We start from the raw sequence: 10,873 nt of genomic DNA, 5'->3' as shown, positions 1-10,873 counted from the left end.
AATTTAAGTTTTACAACTGACGTTTTTTGGCACTGCTCAGTCAGAAACTGATTGTAATTGTATGAATTAATAAAAATCAGTGCAACCAAGATTAATATATGCAGCATAAATTGGTATTTCCTTATCAACTTTCAGATAATTTCTTTTTAAATAATGTTTTTAAATTTTTATTAATTCCATCTTTGTAAAGCTAGATGTGTTTCAAAATATCTGTTATCTCCACGTCAATTTTCTTCAGAGAAGAACTTTTCATAGGAAACATCTTTCATAGGAACATTTCATAGGAACATTCGACATCTGTCGGAATTCATCTAGTGATGCAAAGTTATCACGATTTATTGCGAAAGGAATCTTGAAAAATCAGCTATGCTGTCACTGCAAATCGAATCCGCGATTATCCATTGCTACCTGGATCTGAGGATCATCATACCACAAGGACGTAAAGAGGAGTGCCTTTTATTTTTTATATCTCCTCCAATTAACAGGCGACTAACGACAAGAGCGGGACACAATCGGCCAAATCAAGGTGATAACAAGTTATCAAGGTGATAACGAGTGCATTTTAGCTTTGGTGCCACTGGCCATTAAACCTTTCTTGAACGGATAATCTTGAAAAATGTATCGGGCTGTGGTCAGGAATTAAAACTGAAGTCTTCCTGTTGGATATGCTGGCAATTAACCACAAGGGCACATAAGGAGGCCGTTAATTCCTCACAGGGAAAACTTAATTATATTAACAAATGTTTTTCTGTTTCTCATTATGATATTCCTCCAGAGTTTTAACGCATTGTTTTAAGAAATAGAAATTTTTTTCATCCAATACTTTTATCTAAAATTTAGATTATATTTGAAGTGAATTAGAGACTTTTAAGGCTTCAGTCTAAACAGTTACCTAGAGACCGAGTTACCGAGAAAGAGTTACCAGTAAAATCTAAACAGTTACCGAGAGATAAGCGATGATTATTATTTGAGTTTTTGTATGAAGCAACAGAATCCAACTTTCTAAATTTATGCCTTTCTTGCAAAATTTATGAACTTTACTTTTTTACATGCGTTGTTTTTCATGCCTACACTATTCAAGTGTTTCCAATTAAAACACTCACGTAAATATAACAGTGAATAAATCCGAATTTCTAATTAAACATTTCAAAGCAAAAAAAAAATTTATTGGTGACGAATGCATAGATGTATTAATTAACAACTATTTTACATTTTTTTATATGTTGTGAAGTATTTTTAAATTCAAAATATTCTCGCAGTGCATGTTGCGTTTCATTGTAACCGAGTGTGCTACACTTACACCACGAAGGCATGCTCAAAGGAGGGAGGTTTGGTTTGGTTGATGTGATTGCGACAAAGCCTCGAGGGCTATTTGGCTAAGGAGAGGGATGCCTTCATGGAGGACTTTCTAAGGGAAGCTGTCTTGTATACACTTTACATATGTCGAAAACTACGAAAACGACTCGGAGCGAAAATTTTGTGTACAATGACCCCTTAAAATCAAACATTTGAAGCTGTTACCCAAAGAAAGCACTAAATTAGCCTTACGGTAGCAAAATTATAAAGAAATAATGCTTTTCTTTTCATTTTCCATGTAAAGTGTACAACAATTACCGTTTCCCGTGCAACATTAATGTATTTTCAATGCTCTTTCAAGATTTAATGTTTTAAAGAATGGATAAGGTTTCTGTCTATGTCGACAAAATGTGGAGACCAAACTTCTAGATTAATTTCGTAAATTAAGTGCATTTTATTTTCCTAATTTCGCAGGAATTACATTTCTAGTTTTTTTTTTTTTTTTTTTTTAAGATTCGATATGTCCTTTCGATTTTTCGATCGTAAAAGTGTCCTCCAAGATGTAATTCGTGGCCATAAACGTCTCATCGAAGGCTAAAAAACAGATTGAAGGATAAGACTCGGACAAACGGAGCAATACGCGCATGAGCGACCTCATTTATCATCAGCTAAAGCAAAGCTGCCATATCTGGCGAATTATCGCCTCGTTTTCATTTCTCCAGGTACTATTTATCCCGCTTTAGAAGATTAATTGTGGATGCTTAAAAGATATGAATGTGGGGTCGTAGCGGTTGTGATTTGCGCTTCTTTTTTTCATTTCTCACTTTCTTTGAAAATCTCAATTATTTCTGAAAAATACTAAACACAATTTCGTTGTTTTACAATAGGCATTTTGTAATTAAATTGAATAATGAAAGAGTAAAATCGTTATTTAACAGAAAATTGGAGCAGAATAATAGCAGCGCATTTATTCGGATTTAAATTACCGAAGGTGTATAAAAATACTTCAAAATTTTTATTTTCTCTTTACAAAATGATAATTTATTAACGGATTGTGATATATATATCCATATTACCCATAAATATGTCCATAATAGATATTATATACAGGATGAAATTAACTACTGAATAAATCGAAATATTAGTAAAATGGATTTAAATTTAAATACAGAACTTCAGATTTCAAAAGTAAAGGATTATTTCAAGCAAATGCTTACCCAAACCACATAAAGCATAACTTTTAAACACTATTTCAAATAGAAAATTGTATATGAAATTGCTAGACAACTCATATATTTGTTTGTGTAGACACTTAAATATAAACACACATCTACCTTCGTCAACATGGAACTTTTCTTTTAAATTACTTTAAAGGAGTTAAACTGTGCACGGGAAGTGAAATTATAAATAGTTGCCTCTTAGTTTTACAATTAGCGTACTTTAGCTTAAAATGCTGAGAGAAGAAATGGTTATTTATTGATTAAGATCTATTAAACAACTATTAAAATGGGTTTTAAAATCCCAATCCATCAGCAGCATATTCTTCGTATGAAATAAAGTTAAAATAACATACTGATTTATTTTAAGCATTGTCAAAAATTATACAGAATATTTTCGAATATATTATATATTGTCCTTTAACGTGCTTTCTTAATAATAATAATTCTTAATAATAATTCGACATGTGCATATTTACGTAGTCGTAATAACAATATTTGTATTTCATACACGCATAGACGCACACAAACACCCACACACAAAAAAGTAAATCAGCTTAATAATTTAATTTAGTTATAATCTCTTAATTTCTCATTTTTAATTTGAGTATTTCCTTTCAGCATTCTAAAAATCTTAATGCCTTTTCTGGACTGCGCCATTTCAAGATTAATTTGTGTCACATGGCTTGCGTAACGCTAATGACGTAGCTAATTTGGAACTTGAACAAAAAATTTTGAGAGCTGAAACCTTTCTAACCTAAGCCAAAGCCTTCTTTTAGTGCGCACTTTAGCTTAGACGCTATTTCGCTGTGCTATCTTTCTATGGCAACAGTTTCAGAAACGTAAATAATCTTTAAATAGACGCGATTAGAGTGCAGAGTGAATTGTGGCCACAAGTGTCAATTGAAATAAAAATGAATATTTGACCTTACTCGCCTGCCAAGTGGCCTAGTCATAACGGATTCAACATCATAGCATTCTTCACAACAGAATTCTTCCTCTTCAATATGGATCTACGTTTCATGCTTTGTAACTGCTGCCCTATCAGTATTTTCTGTGTCTCTTCGTCTCAGTGTTCCTACATCAATGCTATTAGGTTGGTCAGAATTTAAAAAACTATATTTAAATCAGGTACATTTCAGTTAATTTACAAATTGCAGCCAGATGAATATTTACAGAATTTGTAGGGTTTTTATTTTAAAGGAATTTTACTGCGCAACGTTTTAGTTTATTTTATATCGACTCAGTAGCCTTATATTTTGAAAACTTAGTTTATAGCTCTGTTTCACTGTTGAAATTCCACATCTACTTTGACATGTCAATAAAACAGCATTACTCCTAGCCTCGAAGAGAGATTAGGATTCGATTTTACGGCATTCATGAACGTCCAAGCTTAACCGCATTTCCTTTTCTTATCTAATAATTCTTACTGTCAGCTTTAGAAAAGACTAATATCCAGTTTTCAGATTTAGCTCGAATAGACATCTTCGTTCCTGGCATATTATGGTTTTATCTAAGGTCTACCAGAAGTCGCCGCATCGGTGGTCAAGTGGTTGAAGACTACCAAATATAAATAGTTTGCCCTGGGTTCGAACTCAGGCAAACGGGTTGAGGCATGGGTGGTGTGCGTTGTTTTTCTTATATGCTGTAGGGTTTTCCTTATTTTGCATAACAAATTAATTTTAAGTTTGATACCTATTCTAGACTTCTCAATTTCCCCTCACATTCTCTCGCCAGGATGTAAATTTTAAGTTAAGTGAAGTGCTTATTTAAACGGGTGAATATTTCAGTTTATTCAGAGCGTGTTTCGCTAGCCAAGCGCACGTTTCGTTGTTATTTCGCTGTTACGATAGTAAGCCTTTTGTCCTTAACAGATTAGTATCACGTCGGTTAGGTTCTTGTGAGCCCACCTCTTAGGCGTTACTTAAGTGCTATCTTGCACTATTTATTTCAGGTTTGATTTACATTCTACGTTTTAGTTTCCACTGCAGGTTGACGGTGTTTTTGTAACGCACGAAGACCGTGCCTTCCTGTTAACTATTTTGAATTAATAAAGGATTATTTTACCCTTCGTCTGAGTCAGTAGTTTTATCCATGCCTGTACGAGAATGTTCGCTAGGTCATTATAGGGTCTATTCTAGTTTATGTGGAACAAGTGAGACAGACTCTATAATGTAACATGAATACAATCCAGTTTTTCTTGGAAATTGCCTCACGAAGGCACCGCTTTTCTTATGAAGGTAACCCTCGTGTGCATGGCCATATTCAAACAACTAATTATGAGCAGTCCTACATACTATATAGAGATCACAGACAGAAATGTTTTATTTTCAGAGGGAGATTGGGGGGAGGTTCTAATCACATCTTAATTTGTCTTCATATAGCGCTTTAATAATGAATCATATTAAATTTTTATGAGATAACTTATGTTTTGTTGCAAATGAACAAATTAAATGTTATCTAATGAACATAACTTCAATTACAAATTTACACAAATAGATTGTATTGTAGAGACATTAGGCTATTTTTGGAAGCAGGCAGGATGAAAAACTAACAATAACCTTCTCCGGGAATCGAATCACGGACCTCTGGAATACCGGCTCAGTGTGCTGACCACTACACCACGAAGGCACGCTAGGAAAGTGGGAGAAATACCTTATATACTCCCCTTTTTAAAAGGCGACTGGGGTTTTCAGGGGACCTAGTCGCCAAATCCTGGGTGAGGAGAAACCTCATCCAACATCTTTTTAGTTCAGGCGCCACTATAAAGACATTAGGTATTTTTTTGGAAGCCGGAGAGATGAAAATTATCAATCGCCTTCGCCGGGAATCGAACCACGGACCTCTGGAATACCGGCCCAGTATGCAGAACCACTACACCACGAAGGCACGCTAGGAAAGTGGGAGAAATACCTTATATACTCCCCTTTTTAAAGGGCGACTGGGGTTTTCAGGGGACCTAGTCGCCAAATCCTGGGTGAGGAGAAACCTCATCCAACATCTTTTTAGTTCAGGCGCCACTGTAAAGACATTAGGTATTTTTTGGAAGCCGGAGAGATGAAAATTATCAATCGCCTTCGCCGGGAATCGAACCACGGACCTCTGGAATACCGGCCCAGTATGCAGAACCACTACACCACGAAGGCACGCTAGGAAAGGGGGAGAAATACCTTATAGTTTAAGCTGTTTTGTAATGCTTTGCATGTTAAATTAACCGAAATCGTTTTTCCCCACATTTACTGAATTCTGGATCAAGATCTGTAGAGTGATTAGAGAGAGATCTGTAGAGTATTTTTTATTTATTTATTTTTTTTAAAGGAGAAGTGGAAAATGTGCAGTGCTCTCGCCGAGATTCAAGTCCTGGAACTCTGGATTACGAGTCGAATATGCTTCCAATTACACCATGAAGGCTTGCGGAAAAGAGGGAGAAAATACCTTATAAGATCTACGATCACCTTAAGAGAAGTAAGACCAAACTAATCTACCAAATATTAACTTCTCAATTATGATTCTAAGAAATAAAGTATGATGATTTAAAAAATACATTGTACATTAGAATTGAAGTAATAATATTATGCTAATAAATAACAGCTAATAAACGCTAACAAATTAAGATGAAGCAGGTAATATAAGTGCACTAAGCTTTCTTATAGAAATAATTTATAAGAGGTTTCTATTAATAAATTTCAGTCAGACTATCAATAGAAATCAGACTTATCAATATCTTTCTAAATAAATCTTATTATTCGATATCGGAGTTCGAAAACGCATTTATTTGAGCATATCCACAGCGGACCGAAATCTTTCAAAAATAAGTTTGTCAGTGCTGAAAAATTTGGAAAGGGAAAGTAATATGCTTAATGTTAGTTTATGTTTTAGTAATAATAGTTTTTGTTGAATTAAGTGCTGAAAATTCAGCCATTAATGCAAAAATACATAAATACGAGTAAGAGTCTTCGAAAAATTGACAGAATACTTTTTTTAAAACCTGAACGAGGCACCTTTATTAAACCACACCAAGAGGAAATAATCTTTAAGAGAAAACAAGAGGAAATGTCAATCTGCAGGGCAGTCATCCCAGCATGATTATAGAGCAAGGAATTAAAAAAATTATAAAAACGTAAGTGACAGAAAAATTGGTTTGGTTTTTTTTTTAAAGTTTTTCTGAAAATCGGTTTTTAATATTTAAATAAATTTTTGTAAATATCTAGCCATCACACAAACGTGAAATTTTATTTTATAATATAACTTAAATAAGTATCATAAATGAACTTAATTAAATTTATTTCGAAGACGAAATTTATTTTTGAGGAGCTAATTTTGTTTAAAAATATCCTGCATTTCTTAAGCTTTATTTTCTTTTCCGTTCAAATTTTTATCCTATACATGTCAGAATAAAAATACATTCCTAAACTTATTTATTATTAAGTTACTATAAATAAGTAACTTATAATAATAAGTTTAGGAATGTATTTTTATTCTGACATGTATTAATTAAATGATTAAATTAATACATATCATATATATTTATTTCTTAACTTATTTTTTATTAATTATTATTAAATTTGTTATTAATTTTATCTATTAAATTTAACTTATGTTGCTTATTTTTAATGTGGATTTAAGGTGATTTTACGAAGAAGAAAATAATTATGTGTATCTATGTATGGTGATGTATTTAAAATTCATAGTTTCAAAAACCTATCAAGATTCCTTTCCGGAAACATACCATTGAGAATAAAAATTACATTTCATTTTCCCGTAATAATAATAATGAAGAGTGTTGACAAATAAAATATTTTAATTATGCAGGGAGATTTACTAGGAAAATAAACAGTTTATTTTTCACGAACGTTTTCGTTTTTTAACATGTGAAACTGTCTTACTTCTCTTAAAATAATTAGTTATCAACAAAAAGTTTGAACATGCGTGTTAGAAATGTGCATCGAAAATGTACGTTCATTCAATGAAGTAATATTTAATTTAATTAAATATTACTTCATTAATTAATTCATTAATCTGAATTAACCGAGTTTAATTTTTCTAACATTATTAGGACATGCTTAAAAAATTACATTTAATTGCTTTTAAAATGCTAAAAAATGTTAGATTTTTTACGAATGCAAATTAAAAAAATATTATAAAAATTATGCACATCACGATCTCAAAAAAGAAACTTGTTTTAAATTGATCTATTTTCTTTCTCCTTCCAGCCGCCGAAAAGAAGTTGGCGACTTTTTCCTTTCATTGGCGATCGCCAAGAGTCAGCGTAAGAGCAACCTCAAGCTGAAAGGTGTGGAATAAGCGCACTAGAAACCCGTATTCCATCCGAGACCAGCATCGCGAGCTGCACTCGAAATCGCTCTCTCTGTCTTCATACATTTAATAGCATTAGCACGTGGATTTTGTCAGCTTCACTTTTTGCTCTGCAGTTCGGTCTTCTTCACAAGTATTGCATGTGATTAGCATCTCAAAACCTGTGGCACGTATGAGAGAATTTTTTTCCTCTTCTGGATTAAAAACCGTTTTCTGTTATCAAGCGGACAATCCGCCGAGATCATGAGAGTTTGTGAGTTTTTGCTAGAAGTATCACTACTCAGCGATTATTGCCAAGGTATCAAAGGACTCAAAGTATCGTAATAGACAGTTTTTTAAATATACGAGCGAGAATATCAGTTTAATTTCAAAATGGTAAAATCGCAGCCTGAGAGAGTTTTCCTTCTCACGAATGTCATACCGAATGACGTCAACAAAAAGAAAAGTGCATCGGCAGAGCTTCATTCGGATGCACCGCCTCAGATCCCGCCGAGAATGAAAAAGAAGGGTCCTGCGTTACCTGAGAAACCCCCTCACATGAGAGCGAAGCCAATCAACAATCCCTCTAGTCAACCTCCGAGGGAACCACTCAGGCCAAGAGCTCTGCCGCTTTCGAATTTCGACAAACAACCTACAACGCAAAGAGAAGTCTTAGTTGCTGCCAGCAAAGCTGTCAGAGAAAAGCCCGTTGAAAAACGACAAAGAGAGCCAGCCAAGCTGCTTATGCCTACGACGGGAGATTCAAATAAAAAAGAGATGACCGTCATTCCTTTGAAGTCCTCAGCTAACGGAGAAGATTGCTTTCCTATAAAAAAATTAGACCCGCGGTTTGAAGCAAAAAACTTGAGTACTCGGAAGTCGAGGCCCCCACAACCAATCTTGCTCATTCCTCGGAGCTTGATGTCGTGGGGCTCGGCACCCGTCTCCTACGCCCTCTGGATGCAGAGGGACGTCGCCCCACCTAAGGGTGCGCCCCGCCGGGAGCCGGCCAAAATACAAATTAAGGACAAGCTCGAGTCCTCGGCCACCTCGGTCCGCACGAGGTCCGGTAGTGTCACGAGGTCCGGCTCTCTGACCAGTCAGGGTTCCAGCAGTTCCGAAAGTGGTAATGAAACTTTTCCAAAGTCTGTGCTCAAGAAGCAAAAACGAAACACCATGGCCAGCAATAACTCCAAGGGTGGAAGCAATCGCAAGATAGAACAGAAAAAAAATGTGACATTTAACGCGTTTGCCACTGTGCAGTTGATGGAAGAGTGATCAGTTGCCATTCAGTGTTTTATTGTACAGTTAATATTGTTCTCCCTCTCTCTGTTGTGCGTCCTGTAAAGTTCACCAGCGAGTTCCTTATCGTTTTTTCAAGAGAGCTTTGAGTGTTCAATAGTAGTTCAAACTTTGTTTCAGCAGAGCAGTCACATCCATTAGTGTACATATGACTTATATACACTTCCAGAAATAGACTGGAATTTGGATCACCTGCAATTGTAATTTTAAATTTAATGAAAATTTCCTCTGTTGTCAGCAAAATTTTTAAAGGATTAAAGGAGTATACTAGTAGCACTTGTTTATGGTTTGTATCCAATATTTTATCGATTTTAAGCTAAAATGGATAAAAATGTGAATGAATAAATAGGATCCTAATTTTAAAGGTTTGAAATGTTTTATAACATGTCTTTTTATATAAGCAATAGAAATTGTTTAAAATATTGTGCTGTCCAAAATTAGTATTATATTTAAATTTTACTAGAATCGCATTCTTTAAAGTTTACTAGAATTTTTTATTTGCAATCTATACAAAATTTAGTTAACAAAGTAAACTTCCATTTATTCATTTTGTCTTTGTATTGTGTAAAAAAGTCTGTTTTGTGCATATGCAAATGAAACTCGTTTTAGATTAACAAGAGAACAGAATTAGGAAAGTAAATATTCTTTTTATCGGAGTTTAAGTAAATAACCTTTCCATCGGAATATCCATTATTTATGCATTTCTAATGGTACTTATTAAATATTATTATAATATGAGTAGTAATTTTGATGATGTCATTATTTTCTAATATGGCCAATGAATTTAATAAGAAAAATACTTAAGTTTACGTTTTTCGTTCAAAAGTGCAAATTGCTGAATTTCGTAAGAGAACAAATGTTTGGATATATATTAAACTCGTAAAGAATAATTATGTATATGATTTAACGTAACTTGCTTTAAACTCAAAATTCTGCAAAATATTATTTAATAATAAATTATTAATATTTATTTTTAAAACATATCTTGATAATAGAAATAGTCTAAAAATATGGAGACAATATATTATTATCAAATTTTTATTACAAATGTAATAATCTTATGAAAGACAATACAGAAGAATTAAAATTCTATGATATAATATGTTTTATACATGGGAAAGTTTAGTCATGAATAATTGGTTTTAAGTTTTTAAAAAAATCGATATGAATAGGTTCTAATGAAGCTGCTTTTTTAATATAGTAATAGTTAAATATGAGTAACAAACCTGTATTGTACAAATACGGATATATGTTTGCATATATTTTTTGCTCAAATATTAAATAGTTAACGCACAGTACTTCTGAACAGACAGTTTCATGTATTAAAAGGAAATATAAAAGTTAATTATATTTTTATTAGTAGAATGCGTACGCTATATTTGCCATCAAATCCATTTAGTTAAATGAAAATTTTAATACAGTGTGTTTCCAGTATTAAATTAATAGAATATACAAAGGTGGAGGTGAAGATACGTAAACGGAAAACGTTTAAAGAGGTAAGTTTTTTTTTCCTCTGGTTATCGTACGAATATTTTAATCTGACTCAAAAAATGTTTTAGCATTGAATAGTATTTGAATTTAAAATGAATATTTTTAATGACATTATGCATCATTAAAAGCAGATATTAGTCTATGTTGGGGTAATCTGTAACATTCGAGAAGTAGTAAATTTGATGTAGTCTCCATGAACCATTAATGTAACGATTATCTTACACTAAAGATATTTATAGTAAGTATTTTTTTATTATTATTTATAAATCTGA

Source organism: Stegodyphus dumicola, chromosome 4 (assembly GCF_044657685.1).
Source record: "Stegodyphus dumicola isolate Sdum_Otavi_A_Nest chromosome 4, ASM4465768v1".
In the NCBI taxonomy this organism is placed as follows: Eukaryota; Metazoa; Arthropoda; class Arachnida; order Araneae; family Eresidae; genus Stegodyphus; species Stegodyphus dumicola.
Note: the sequence above shows the minus strand (reverse complement) of the source record.